Below are 12,855 nucleotides of genomic sequence, written 5' to 3' on the forward strand. Positions count from 1 at the left end.
CTGCCCTAAGATTAAATACCTTAAAGAAAAGTAACTTTTGTGGCAGTGGGCAACAGTCACAGCTCTGAGACCCCATCTCTCGTCAGTGACCAGAAATATGAGAGCTGATGGGCTGCAGTGGGGAGAAGGACTGGCTGCTACAGGAAATAAACCTTATTTCAGACCCAACTGGAAATGATCTCTTACTTAATATGTTGCTTTTTACATGTTTTTAGGGAATTTTTAGATTCACATTTCAGGAGACTATTCTGTATTTGAGCCTTTGGGTTTTGCTGAAGAGCATAGAACCCTAAAAACCTAATATGATGATCTTAGAACTTCCTTAATTTCTTTCTTTCCACTCTTAGTCTCTTTTCTCATTTCCTTTCACTGCTCTGAAAATTAACACCTGCTAGGGAAATCAACTTTAGCCTGCTTTCATTGGAAGCCAGTATCTAAAAACCAATCCTGGCAACTAGTGTAAAATGAAATTTGGAAGACGTCTTGATTCTCATGGACTTGTGCAAGCTGAAGTTATTAAAGAGGATTAGGAACCACAGCTGGTGAGCAGATGGAATGCTTATAATTTCACAATCTTAGGTAGCTGTAAACTCAAATCTGCACAAAACTTCTTTGCTTTTTCTCTAGTTTATTTCACTTTATCTTCCTGGACTGTAACTCTGGGCAAGTACGATCGTTTAATTGTTGGAGATGATGAGCCTTAATAGGTTCCTCATTTAGATGGCATCATTTAAAATTCTGGTCATACAATTTCATACTCAGAATTTCATTTTAGAAACCAACTATTTAATAATGGACTTGTTAACAGCACAATAAGTAGGAAATGGTTTTGCCTTTCGTTCAAAATGTAGAAATATATTTTAAATTTGAACAACGAAGACTCGTTCACAGTAATTGCAACTAGACAATGTAACTACTTGCTTCTTAAAGAAATGCTTGATTCCATCAGTTTCATCAGCCTTTTCTGTGTTCATTTCTACTAGAAATTCCTGTGTCATACAAAAAAGTCCCCTAAAGCCACCTTCTTCATTGGCTCTGCTACCTAATCACAGGCTCCCTGCTCCCTATATATTCCCCACACCCATGACTACTTCTCTGTTCGTTCTACCTTATCATAATATAAGGGCCTTATACATGCACAGAGCAACTGTTTGCCCCCTCAGAAACGTAAGCCTAGACCACATTTTCTGGGCTGGTAGATTAGTGTTTTCCCCACAAAGGAAGGTGTTTGTGAGACTTTCATCCGGTGGCTGCTAGGAAGGTCAAATTAGGAACTTTATTCTACAAATACAAAGACATTAACTTACCCTTTATGTTAGTGGTTGTTACTTTATTTAAGAATGGAATTAGAGTCCACCCTACAGTTTAGCACCTCTTTGTCCTTACTGGAAGACTTTAGAGAAATGGCTGCTAAGGTGGAGTTTCTTCAAATACAGAAAAACATCTGGAGCCGTAAATAAGTTGAGCAGCCTGGATACATTCTGTACTAGCTGGTTGGGAAGAAAACAACACACGGATATTTCAGGTGGTGCCGCACAACAAACAGCTGTAGTTTATGGTCTGAGATAGTCTCTGTTCTTTTGGAACCGGTGTGTGCTTCTTCTCTAAAGCCATAGTCAGCAGCAAAAAATACTATAACATGTCTTTTGGAAGCAATTACTGCATGATCCTCAGTGTTCTAGCCTCAAAACATCCTGATTGTTCCATTTCTATACATGCGGGAGAAGAGGATATATTACCGATGCTTTGGCATGAAGTAATCTGGAGAATTATTATAGGATATGGTCTTTCTTGACCAGCTTTTGAAATGACTTTCAGTAGCTTCTCTTTGGATTTCCAAACTGACCTTCTGTAATTGGATGTGGCCTCTTACAGAAGCAGTAGTATAAACATGTTTAAACTTCGAATGTAATTATTTTGTCCTGAACCAAGTAGTCTAGCAGTCTCTTCCAGCGGATAGATTTGTTTATCTTAAGTAAAGTTGACCTCCCCGCCTTACCCTTGTTACCTTTGGACACAGGAGATGGCAGGAGAAGAGGTTTTGGATGGCCCCCAAGAAGTAGAAGACTTGGTCCAAAAATCAGAAGACAAGAAGACCTGAGGATTTGATACTGGGTTCTTTTAGATTTTCCTGTGCAATCTTGACCAGATTCATAAAATCTCTGATTTGCTGAATCTGTATCTAGTAAATGGGTATAATAATATCTAATATGTATTTGCATATGTTTGGTATGTGTATTGGTATGCGATGACTGACATAACAAAGTAGCACAAACTAGGTAGCTTACACAACACAATTTTATCTTCTCATAGCTCTAGATGCTAGAAGTCAGACTGCAGCACTGGCAGGGTTGGTCCTTCAGGGCCATGAGGGCAGGATCTATTCTAGGCCTCTGTCTTTGACTTGTAGATGGCCATTTTCTCCCTCTGTCTTCACATCCTCTTCCCTGTGTGTGTGTCTGTGTCCGAATTTCCTCCTCTTCTAAGGACACCTGTCATATTAAATTAGGGCCCACCCTAATGAGCTCTTTTTAACTTAATTACCTCTTTAAAGGCCCTATCTCCAAATATAGTAAAATTCTGAGGCACTGGGGGGCCAATCCAGATTTTTTTGGTCATCCATTCTTTTTTCTTTTGTGTTGTCTTATCTATTATATTTTCCTCTTGTGCGTTTTTATTTCTCACCCAGATTAGTCCATGCCCTAAATGGCCGCTTTTGCTCACAACTGCCCCTCGGGCTCAATAAGCTCACTGTTGTCTGGGATTTATACACCTCAGCTGTTAGGACTTGGAGATCAGATGAATATGGTTTATCATCTGTAGAGTGAAATATGGCTACTAAGTGGTGCCATTACAGAGCCAATTTGGGGTGTAAATCTAGTATTTCAGCTCTTGGACTTTTTAAACTGAATCTTTAAATAGAACACTAGTTTCATTCTGAGGGGGGGAAATACACATGCAGAAGACATTAAGGCCTATGATGAATGTCATGTTTTGAACAACAAGGGCAGCTCATTTGGACAACAGAAATCTATCTTCAGGGCTTAAGAGAATCCTTTATTTTATATAGAAACCAAATAAGTTCCAAATAATATAAATGTTATTAAAGACTTAGAATGAGATAGCAATAGTGCATAGCTTTGGCCTAGAGTAGGTGGGCTTGAAAACAATTCAGGACTTCTTTTACATTGACACTGGATTTGTGGATGTCTGTTCTATCATAATATGTTTTAGAGAATAAAATGGAAAAACTTGTATTACCAGAGAGCTTCTATTCCTCAGAATGGTTGCAATTCTGGAGAACAACCTCTTGCAAGTAGCATTTTCCATGTAGACATTTCTTGCCTGCTGGCCCAATCTTAACTTTTCATTGTAGTTCATTTCTCAGTTCAATGCATTTAGAAGACAGTGCATTTTTCTTTTCTGGACTGGGGCAGATGGTGCTGTCACTTTTGATTATCTGTTTTGTTTTTTTTTTTTTAAAGGGAAATGTTGATTAGGAAGAGCAAGAAATGAAATACCACCAGATTAAATTGAGAGCAGAAATTATACAATCCAAAAAGAGGCAAATCTGTTCTATGTTTTTCTGCTCAGTTTACTATAGTTTATATTTGGCTTTCTAGATTTCACGTTTGATATATTTTAAAAGATCATTTTAAGATAGCTTTTGGGTTATGGTTTGCTTTGTTTCTGCTTTCTGGAAGATTTAGAAGATAGAAATGTTTAGATGGTTTTCTTTTTCTAGTCACATTTAAGTAAGAAGATCCTTAAGTAAGAGTAGCTTTTAACAAATCCAAAATGTTTGGATAATTTCTACTTTATGCCACTGAAATCTCTCACTTGCAGTCTAGTGGCACTTTGTATTTTGTTACTGTTTGGCCATCTAATCTTAAATTAGAATATTTAACAGGTGTTCTGAAACAGAAGTCACAAGGAAGTGGACAAAGGGGCCCAGAAGACAGCTTGAAGAGCCTCCTGCCGGCTACATTTAGGGCAAATTTAATGTCCAAAAAATAATGATGGTGGTGGAGTGTAGCAGATTTTAACACATTGAGTTAAAAAAAAAGAATCTGGGTTCAAGATACTTTGAAAAGTGGTAGAGAGAACTAATAAACATAGAAGGAATGACAGAGTTAGAAAAATCGCCATCTGGAAACTACCTATAATGTAATGATACATGCTAGAGATCATCAGTGTTTACTGTAACCATCAGGTGAAAGGGGAGAATGTGCTTTGACAATGGAGAAAGGTTTTACACACAATACCTTAAGTAAGTGACCAAACTGAGCATCACCTAATAGTTCAAAAAGCACTGTGCATGTTCTCATGTCATAGGATGGGAAGTATATCTGTAAACAATTCTTCTCCAAAATTCTTAGCCTGTATCTAATTATGAGGAAATAGCATCACACTACAGATAGTGATATATTTTATAAGAAAAACTAGCCTGACTGCTCCAAAATGACAACTTTATAAAAAGTATAAGGGATTTCTGTTCTAGATTAAGAGAGACTAGTAAAAACCTGACAACTAATGCATACTTGGTCCTCGATTGGATCCTGAATTAGGAGAAAAAAAATTACAGATTTTATTGGAACAATTGAGAAAATTTAACATGGATTTTAATTTCAAATTTATTCGATTAATGTTAAATCTGATTGTAGTAATGTGTTTGTGTTTATTTAGGAGAAGCTCCTTGTTCTCAGGAAAGAATGAAGTTTTGGGGGTGAAGTGTCATGAGATCAATAACTTTCTTTCAAATGATTGTGAAAAAACGTGTGTGTATGTATATATAAGTAGAGATCAAATGTGAGCATGCAAATATAGCAAAATGTTAATAAGTTGACCAATCTAGGTGTTTTTCTTAGCTCAGGCTGCTATAATTATAGCTATAATTGGGTGGCTTAAGCAACAAACATTTATTTCTTACAGTTCTGAAGGCTGGGAAGTCCAAGATCAGGCTGCCAGCATATTTGGTGTCTGGTGAGGTCTGTCTTCCTGATTTATAGATGGCACGTTTGTGCTATGTCCTTGTGTGGCTGAGAGAAGAAAGCGAGCTCTCTCAGTACCCTTATAAGGACATCAGTCCCATTTATGAGGGCTTTATCCTCATGACCTCATCTCATTCTGATTACCTTCTAATGCCATCACTTTAGTGCGTAGGGTTTTAAGATACACGAATTTTGGGAGGACACAAGCATTTAGTCCCTAACAGTGTTCATAGTACTGCTCCAGCTTTTCTATAGATTAAAAATGTTTTAAAATATGTATTTTTACAAATTGAGCAATTTCACATGAAATTTTGCATTTCTAGATTCTCTAGAAAAGTGGGAATGTCTGCTTTACACCCATGATACCCCAAGAATAACTGATTGGCTGCATAGCAGCCACCCCCCTCAGATAGGGTGAGGTATTTTCCGTTTCCCACAGTCCTTACCCTTCCCTTTTGTTTTATATACCCACTTTCTCTACTCATTGATATTACCTGCCTAGTGGCTATAGGCATTTTAGTATGTACCCACACATGTAACCCTTGCTGATTTCTTGGGGTGGTAGTAGGTTGTGTCATGGATGGTAATGACTTTTTCATATGCTGGAACTCTTGAGCCCTCTGGATTTGATACCTCTATCAGCTGATGAGCTTCACTTGGCTCCTTGGCCACAGGCTGAGTATCTAGCCTTATTCCCAAATAATTCAGTCATCTAAGACATAATTAAGAAAATGTGGATGTAAACAGTGTTCAAAACTTGCTGGATAGGAGGTATACATATTAAAATTATCTTTCAGATGCAACATATTAGAAATTGTACTCTGGATTCTACCTGTCAGTTGGCACAGTCTTGCAAAAAGTATTGAATAAGCTGCTTGAAAAAATTTAATATGGCATGCCAAGTCTTAATGAAAAAATATTTTGTGGAAACGTTTGTAGACTCCCATGCAAAAAGTAGCGTATGAACTTTAATTACCTTTGTAAGTTGTTCTATCCTGTGTGTAAGCGACTGCTTTCCTGTTACATACCCAGGGAGGGTACCAGCTCTTGCTGGATAATCATGGTCTTGAGCCTTCCCCCAAAACACGAGAGCTGTATCTGGCAGAAGTTAGGGCTCAGCTAGCAGTGAACAGTTCAAACAAACAGGGAAGAAGAGGAAAGGACTGGGGCTAGAGTTAATCTTGCCAAGCAAACATATCTACCTAATACTTAATCTGTTTTTGTAGGTTTGCATCCCTGTACAATTTGATGTTCTTAAAAACACTAGTAGCTTTTGGCCGAGTGTGGTGGCTCACGCCTGTAATCCCAGCACTTTGGGAGGCTGAGATGGGTGGATCACTTGAGGTCAGGAGTTTGAGACCAGCCCGGCCAACATGGTGAAACCCTGTCTACTAAAAATACAAAACTAGCCAGGCATAGCGGTGCACACCAGTAATCCCAGCTACTCAGGGGGCTGAGGCAGAAGAATCGCTTGAACTTAGGAGGCAGAGGTTGCAGAAAGCACCACTGCACTCCAGCCTGGGCAACAGAGTGAGACTCTGTCTCAAAAACAAAACAAAACAAAAACAACACTAGCAGCTTTTGTCCAGTTCCATGCATATACATGATTTTTACATTGTGAGATGAACACAAAGATTTTCTTAGGGAATCTGACAGAAATGAGCATAGAATCTTACTAGTAGTTCATTAAATACCTAGACCTGGCACTCCATGTTGCGTCTCTTATTATCCAAGGTGTCATACAACATTTGCCTGAAGGAGCCCATTTGCCTGTGAGTGGGTTAATGTGAATGTTCCCTGTAGGGCTTGACTCAAATCACAGGCCCGGGGAGTGGGGGGCGGGGGGCAGGGAAATCATCCTGTCCAGTGAATTCCAGAAATAGCAACAAAAGCTCAGAGGAAATTAGCCCCTCTTGTCCCATTGACATTCTCTGGCCATCTCTCCTGTCCAGCTGGGCACACTGCTTGGAAAAGAAATTCATTTGTGTTTCTCTCCTTTCTCTTAAGGTTCCAGAACCTGTTTGGAACTAGCTCTTGAAAATATTTTCCTGGAATGGGAAGCAACTGCATACAACATATGTTTACCTGCCTGCTGCTTTCTTTTTCGGTGTTGAGAGTCTGGTATTCCCTTGGCTACCTTTCAGGATTTCAAATAGAGTAACCACTTCACCAGTGAAATGGCTAGCAAGATGTTTATCTTTGTATTTTTAGCATCAGGATGATTGATATCTCAAGATATTTCTGGAATAGTTGTTTTTTGAGATTAACTGCATTGTCCTTATATTATGCAAGTTTATTCTTCGTGTTGTGATTTTAGACATCTTTAATATTTGTATTTAAAACCACTAACTGTGGATCATAGTCACTAAATGGAGAGTCTTAGATAATTAATTCTTCTTTTGTATGCACTTACTGATTCCTCTTTTTTTCCCAGCATAAGTAATATTTCAAAATTGAAGATGGCCAATATTCTTTTTCTGAGTAGAAAAGCAATTCAACACATATTCGTTGTTGTTGTTGTTGTTTGTTTGGAGACAAGTCTCCCTCTGTTGCACAGGCTGGAGTGCAATGGCGCCATCTCAGCTCACTGCAGGCTTCAACTCCTCGGGTTCTAGCGATCCTCCCACCTCAGCCTCCCAAGTAGTTGGGACTACAGGCATGTGCCACCAAGCCTGGCTAATTTTTGTATTTTTTGTAGAGATGGGGTCTTACTATGTTGCCTAGGCTGGTCTTGAACTCCTGGGCTCAAGCTTTCTGCCCACCTTGGCCTCCCAAAGTGCTGGGATTACCGGCATGAGCTACCACGTCCAGCCATCAACACACATTCTTAATATTGTTTTCTTTTGTCCCCATTCATGCTTATCGGCATTAGTAGGCGTTGATTGGGTATCTAGCTTGTCCTTATTATTGAGTAGTCACATTTTTCGTTTTCACCTAAAATTATTTATTTCTGTTTCTTTTTTGTTTGTTTTTATATTGATTGTTTACTATTGGCTTTAGGCTTCTTATCTCCAAAATGAGCATGATCAGAAGCCACACATTTTCCACACCCCTAGTTCATTATACATGATTTGTTAAAGAGAGTAGCTATGTCAGCTCCTTGGCAGACCTGAGAAAGCATATGATGTTATGACAGGCATATCTACAAATGAGCCTTGTGGATAAGAACTAGACAGAAGGTTTAGAGAGAAATAATGTTGATGTCATCCCATTGGAATGACAGAGCTGTTACAACCAGAAATACATTCTATAGCTAGTAGCTAAGTGTGTAGCTGTATTTCTTTTCTAAGAAGGAAAAAATGTGAAATAAACCAAAGAAGTAAATTATGTTTATAAAGGAGGATATTTTAATTAGTTTAGGTCTTAACAGTTATTCAAACAGTCTGAACTTAAGTTTCTTTTTGGAGCAAACATGAAAACCATTATTTATGGAAAGTTTAAATTTCACATGACACATCTTCCCTCTATGTGTGTGGGTTTTTTCTTTCTTTTTTTTTTTTTTTAAAAAAAAAAAAACAAAAAAACCAAAAACTATTTGCTTTGCTTGTGTATTTTTATTTCAACCTTCCCTTTACTAAAAATGCTTTATTTCCTTGGTGTAGGAGATTTGCTTTTAGGGAAAAGGAAAGACTAGCGTCTCTAAGCTGAGCCCCCTTTTCCTTTTTTAGCATTTCCAGATAGGCTGGTTCTCAGCTGACTGTGGACATGTTTGAATTAGAGGCTCCCATCTTAGCTGCTTTTCAAAAACTTTCCTACCATTAAATGTGCCTATATCTGCAAAACAAAATGCCCCTTCTCTGTGTGAAACACTATCCAAGAGTGCCTTATAATTATTATTTATTTATTTATTTATTTATATTTTGAGACGGAGTCTCGCTCTGTTGCCCAGGCTGGAGTGCAGTGGCACGATCTCAGCTCACTGCAACCTCCACCTCCCGGGTTCAAGCAATTCTGCCTCAGCCTCCTGAGTAGTTGGGATTACAGGTGTGCACCACCACGCTTGGCTAATGCCATTCAACTACTAAGAAGGCAGCAATGTAGAAAACGGTTTTCATGTTCATTCACCCCCAGCCGTGGTCACCAGCAAGGTTGAATCAGGTGGAAAATGGTTTCGATCTGTTTACTTACCTTGTGGCTGCTTCAGTGTAAGGAATAAGAAATATAAAGTTTGCTTACATGATTTGTGTCTGAGTTAATTTACTTACTGCACACCAGAAGGTGGAAGATAGCCCCTGAGAATGAAGAATAAGAAACTTGTCCTCTGACCTTGCACCAGAACCTTGTATTTGTGCACTTCTGGGGCAGTCTCTTGTTTAGTTCGTACACACCAAGTACCAAGTTCTTAAGAGGGGAAGAAACAAAAACAAGACAGAGTTTTCAGCTTGAATAAAAGAAGATATCCTAAAGGCAAATCCGTAGAATTTTTTTGCTTTGTTTGCTTATTTTTGTGAGGGGATTAGTTATTCTTCTTTCCTTCACAATATGGGAGGTGTGTGTATGAGAGAGACAAGCGAAAAAAAACAAAAATAGGAAAAAAAGAAAGCATGCCACCAAACAATAGCTTCATCCAAACTCTGACACACACTTTTTGTACAGCTGGGCTCTGAAACTGTTTTATGGAAAGAGTGGTCATTCAGTGTACTTCAAGGCACACTTAGATCATGCTTAGGGTGAGATAGGCCAAGGGCTTAGTTAACTCGCTTATTTAGGTCGTAGAGTTGTGAATTTTGACATTTTCATACTAGACTGTTAGCTTTCATACAAGAGTTGATTGTTTATGTGGGAAGTAACTGTCACTTTAAAACAAATTTTATTTTTACTCTTGTTTGGTGCAAATTGTGTGCCTGGGTTTTATTTACCTTTTCCTTCTTAGTCTGTGGCAGCACGAATGGAAAAGCGTTAAATTAAATAAATGTAAAAGTGCATTTTTCTCTCTTTTTTCCCCATATTTACAATTAGAAGCTTGAAAGAAAACAGAATTCCATCTGGCCTTGGTACCACGTTTCTCCTAATATGAGGGGCTAGTGACCAGACACAATAGGCCAGTGATTGCTTTGTCACTACCTTCCCTCCCCATGCCCTGCCATTTTTATTTTTGATCTTCTCAGAATACTTTGTTTATTTGGCCCCATTCAAGGCCCACTTTTTAAATTATTCCTTTTCTCATATACATTCCCAGCAGATAGGTGGCCTTTGCTCTATTCATTTGACAACCGTTGCTAAGTTAAAAGCAAACAAGAAAACCAACATTAACCTTCCCATAGGACTGAGCAGGTCTCCTCCGCTGCCTTCTCTTTCTCCCATCCACCTCAAGGCCAACACCCCACCAGTATCAACCCCATGTCTTCTTTCTCAGTGTCCTCTCCCTCGGGATCCCCAGATCTCTATTAACTCTTCATGATACAGTCAAAGATTCTACTTGCTTTGGGACCATGTATTAGACTTGCGGCCCTGGAGAAATCACATCTACTCTCTGAGCCTCAGTTTCCTCATTTGTTCCTTATCTTCCTTCCTCAGTCAACAAAGACACCTATGAGTGGTGTGCCCAGCACCGGAGGTGAGAACCGTGATGAGCTAAGTAAGCATAGGTTCCTATCCACCACTGTGAAATGGAGCAGAGAATGTCCATCTTGCAGGGGATATTGTAAAAATTAGCAAGGTGATGATGCATAGATGAGCACGTATGTAGGTGCTCAGGAAATGTCAGTTTTTGTGATTGTAATCACAGGCAAACAGACAAGGCAAGCCCTGACCTCTCTTTGGAAGTTGTTTTTATCTCAGGAGGACCTTTCTCTTGTATTTCTGGCTCTTATCCGAAACTCTTTTTTTTTTTTTTTTTTTTTTTTTACTTTGGACAGATTTTTTTTATTATTATTCCTTTTAATCTAGCCTCTTTCTCTATTTTTTCTATTTTTCTGTTAAAAGCATAACCATTTCTTCTGTCACGTGTATTTGAAAGCAAAGTGGGAGGGGGCTTTCCAGTTTTTGTGGGACAAAGCATCCTGTTTTAACTCTGTTCTTTTATAGTGTATTTCTAGTGCATAGTCCTGAGGATGTTTTATTTGCAGATCTCTTTAATTCTTCCCTTCTTTCTGTGTTGAGTAGGTGATCATCCCTGTTCTAAACTTTTATTACTCCAAGGATAGGGTCTGACTTGTTGCCTTTCTAAGATAATCTAAATGCCTTCTTCATAGCAAGAGGAAACAGTTACCTCCTTCAGCTGGTTGTTTGAACATAGCTATGTGAGTGTTTGAAACCATAGGGTCCTTCAAATTCTAGAATAACCAGAAATTGAGAACATTTTGTCTTTAACAACTGAACCAGTTCATTTATTGTGACTATGCTTATGTTTTGTTTTGATTTTTTTTTAACCAACAGTTATCTCTTGAGATTATATAATATTTACAGTTTACTTAGCAGGGGCTTCCAGAAAATGTGAGGGTATGTCAACTTTTGATTTATGGATACAATTTATATCTTAACATGAATACATAGTTATAAATGAGCTTGTGACATTGGGTCTTTTGAATGTGGGTTTTCTTTTAAAAGGCTACAGTTTTCAAAACCATGGTATTGCCACCAGCCCATTTGTTTTTCTCACCAGACTAAAGGTAGCATGTCCTACTAAACAGAAAGCAACAGGAAAAAAAATAAGGAACAAATCCTTTTAAAGTTTGGAGTGGTGCCAACTACAAGTTTTTGTTATTTTTAATATAGACTTTGTTCATTTATTTAGTCAAGAAGCGTTTATTGAGCTTTGCACATGTAGGGCCTGTGCTGGGTGCTGCGGGTAAATGGTGATTTTGTCCTAGGGCAGGGATCATTGAACTATATAGCCTCCCTGTGGCCTGCTTTTGTATGGCCCACAAACTAAGAGGTTGTTCAAGTTTTAATGCGTTATGAAAACAAAAAATTTGCAAGAGACCTATATGTGGCTTACAAAGTTTAAAATATTTATTTGATTCTTTAGGAAAAATTTGCCTACTCCAGACCCTGTGCTGTCTCTGTCTTCCTCAATCTTATGTTTGTTAGTAAGAAAGACCAGAAGTAAGCAAGGGAACAAATAAGCAAGATAATTCTTTTCAGATTTTGATAATTGATAAGGAAATAGGATGTAAGAGTGACAGAAATGAGGCTGCTGTCAGGTGTAGCAGTTAAGGTGGGATTTTTTGAAAAGACGACTTTAAGATTAAACCTGAACAATAAGCACAAACACGTCTGTGCAGAGCTGGGCATATTAACCCATTTCTCACTCCTTAGGTCTACATTCCCCTTCCCTTCCAAGTGCCTGCTTATTATACACAGGGCTCAGCTAAATGCTGGTTCCTGGAAAACCATCTCGAATGCCCTCTTTTGGGTTACCTTTACTACAGCACCCATCACAAGGCACTGTAATTGCCTTTTGGTTTCATTCTTCCCACCTCCCCTCCACTAGACTTGAAATATCTTGGGGGCAGGGACATATGTCTTAGTGATCATATCTCGCTACCATTTAGCTCATAAACTAGGTTAAATGGAGTCTACTGTAAACTCAAAATTAGATTCCATCAAGCCCACTGTGAAAATCAAGAAGATCCTCTAACAAATTGCAGATTCTTAAGTTTAAGTTCTATCACTTGTCTTTTTTTGTACACATCCTTCCCCCCTCGTACTCTCTTCTCCAAGCACTATTCTTTCATTTCTAAAACCTAATTATTGCCCCACCCCAAAAACATGCCCATTTCCCTCATGTTATTAAAAGGCACCATCATCCATCCAGTTGAGCAAGCCAAAAACTAGGAATTATCCCTTGGTGTGTCACGTTTCCTCACCCTTACCCATCACATCCAGTCCTTCAGCACCCACACCTCCTCAACTAGTCCTG

At 38.6% G+C, this 12,855-nt stretch overlaps 1 protein-coding gene across 1 annotated transcript in view; it reads left to right on the forward strand.

Annotated features, from left to right (window-relative positions):
• The window catches only part of FNDC3B (fibronectin type III domain containing 3B), a 178,920-nt gene that overhangs the window by 45,754 nt on the left and 120,311 nt on the right, over nt 1-12,855 (forward strand). The gene's annotated exons all lie outside the window — the stretch shown is intronic.

This window comes from Hylobates moloch, unplaced genomic scaffold, assembly GCF_009828535.3.
Source record: "Hylobates moloch isolate HMO894 unplaced genomic scaffold, HMol_V3 SCAFFOLD_13, whole genome shotgun sequence".
Classification (NCBI taxonomy): Eukaryota; Metazoa; Chordata; class Mammalia; order Primates; family Hylobatidae; genus Hylobates; species Hylobates moloch.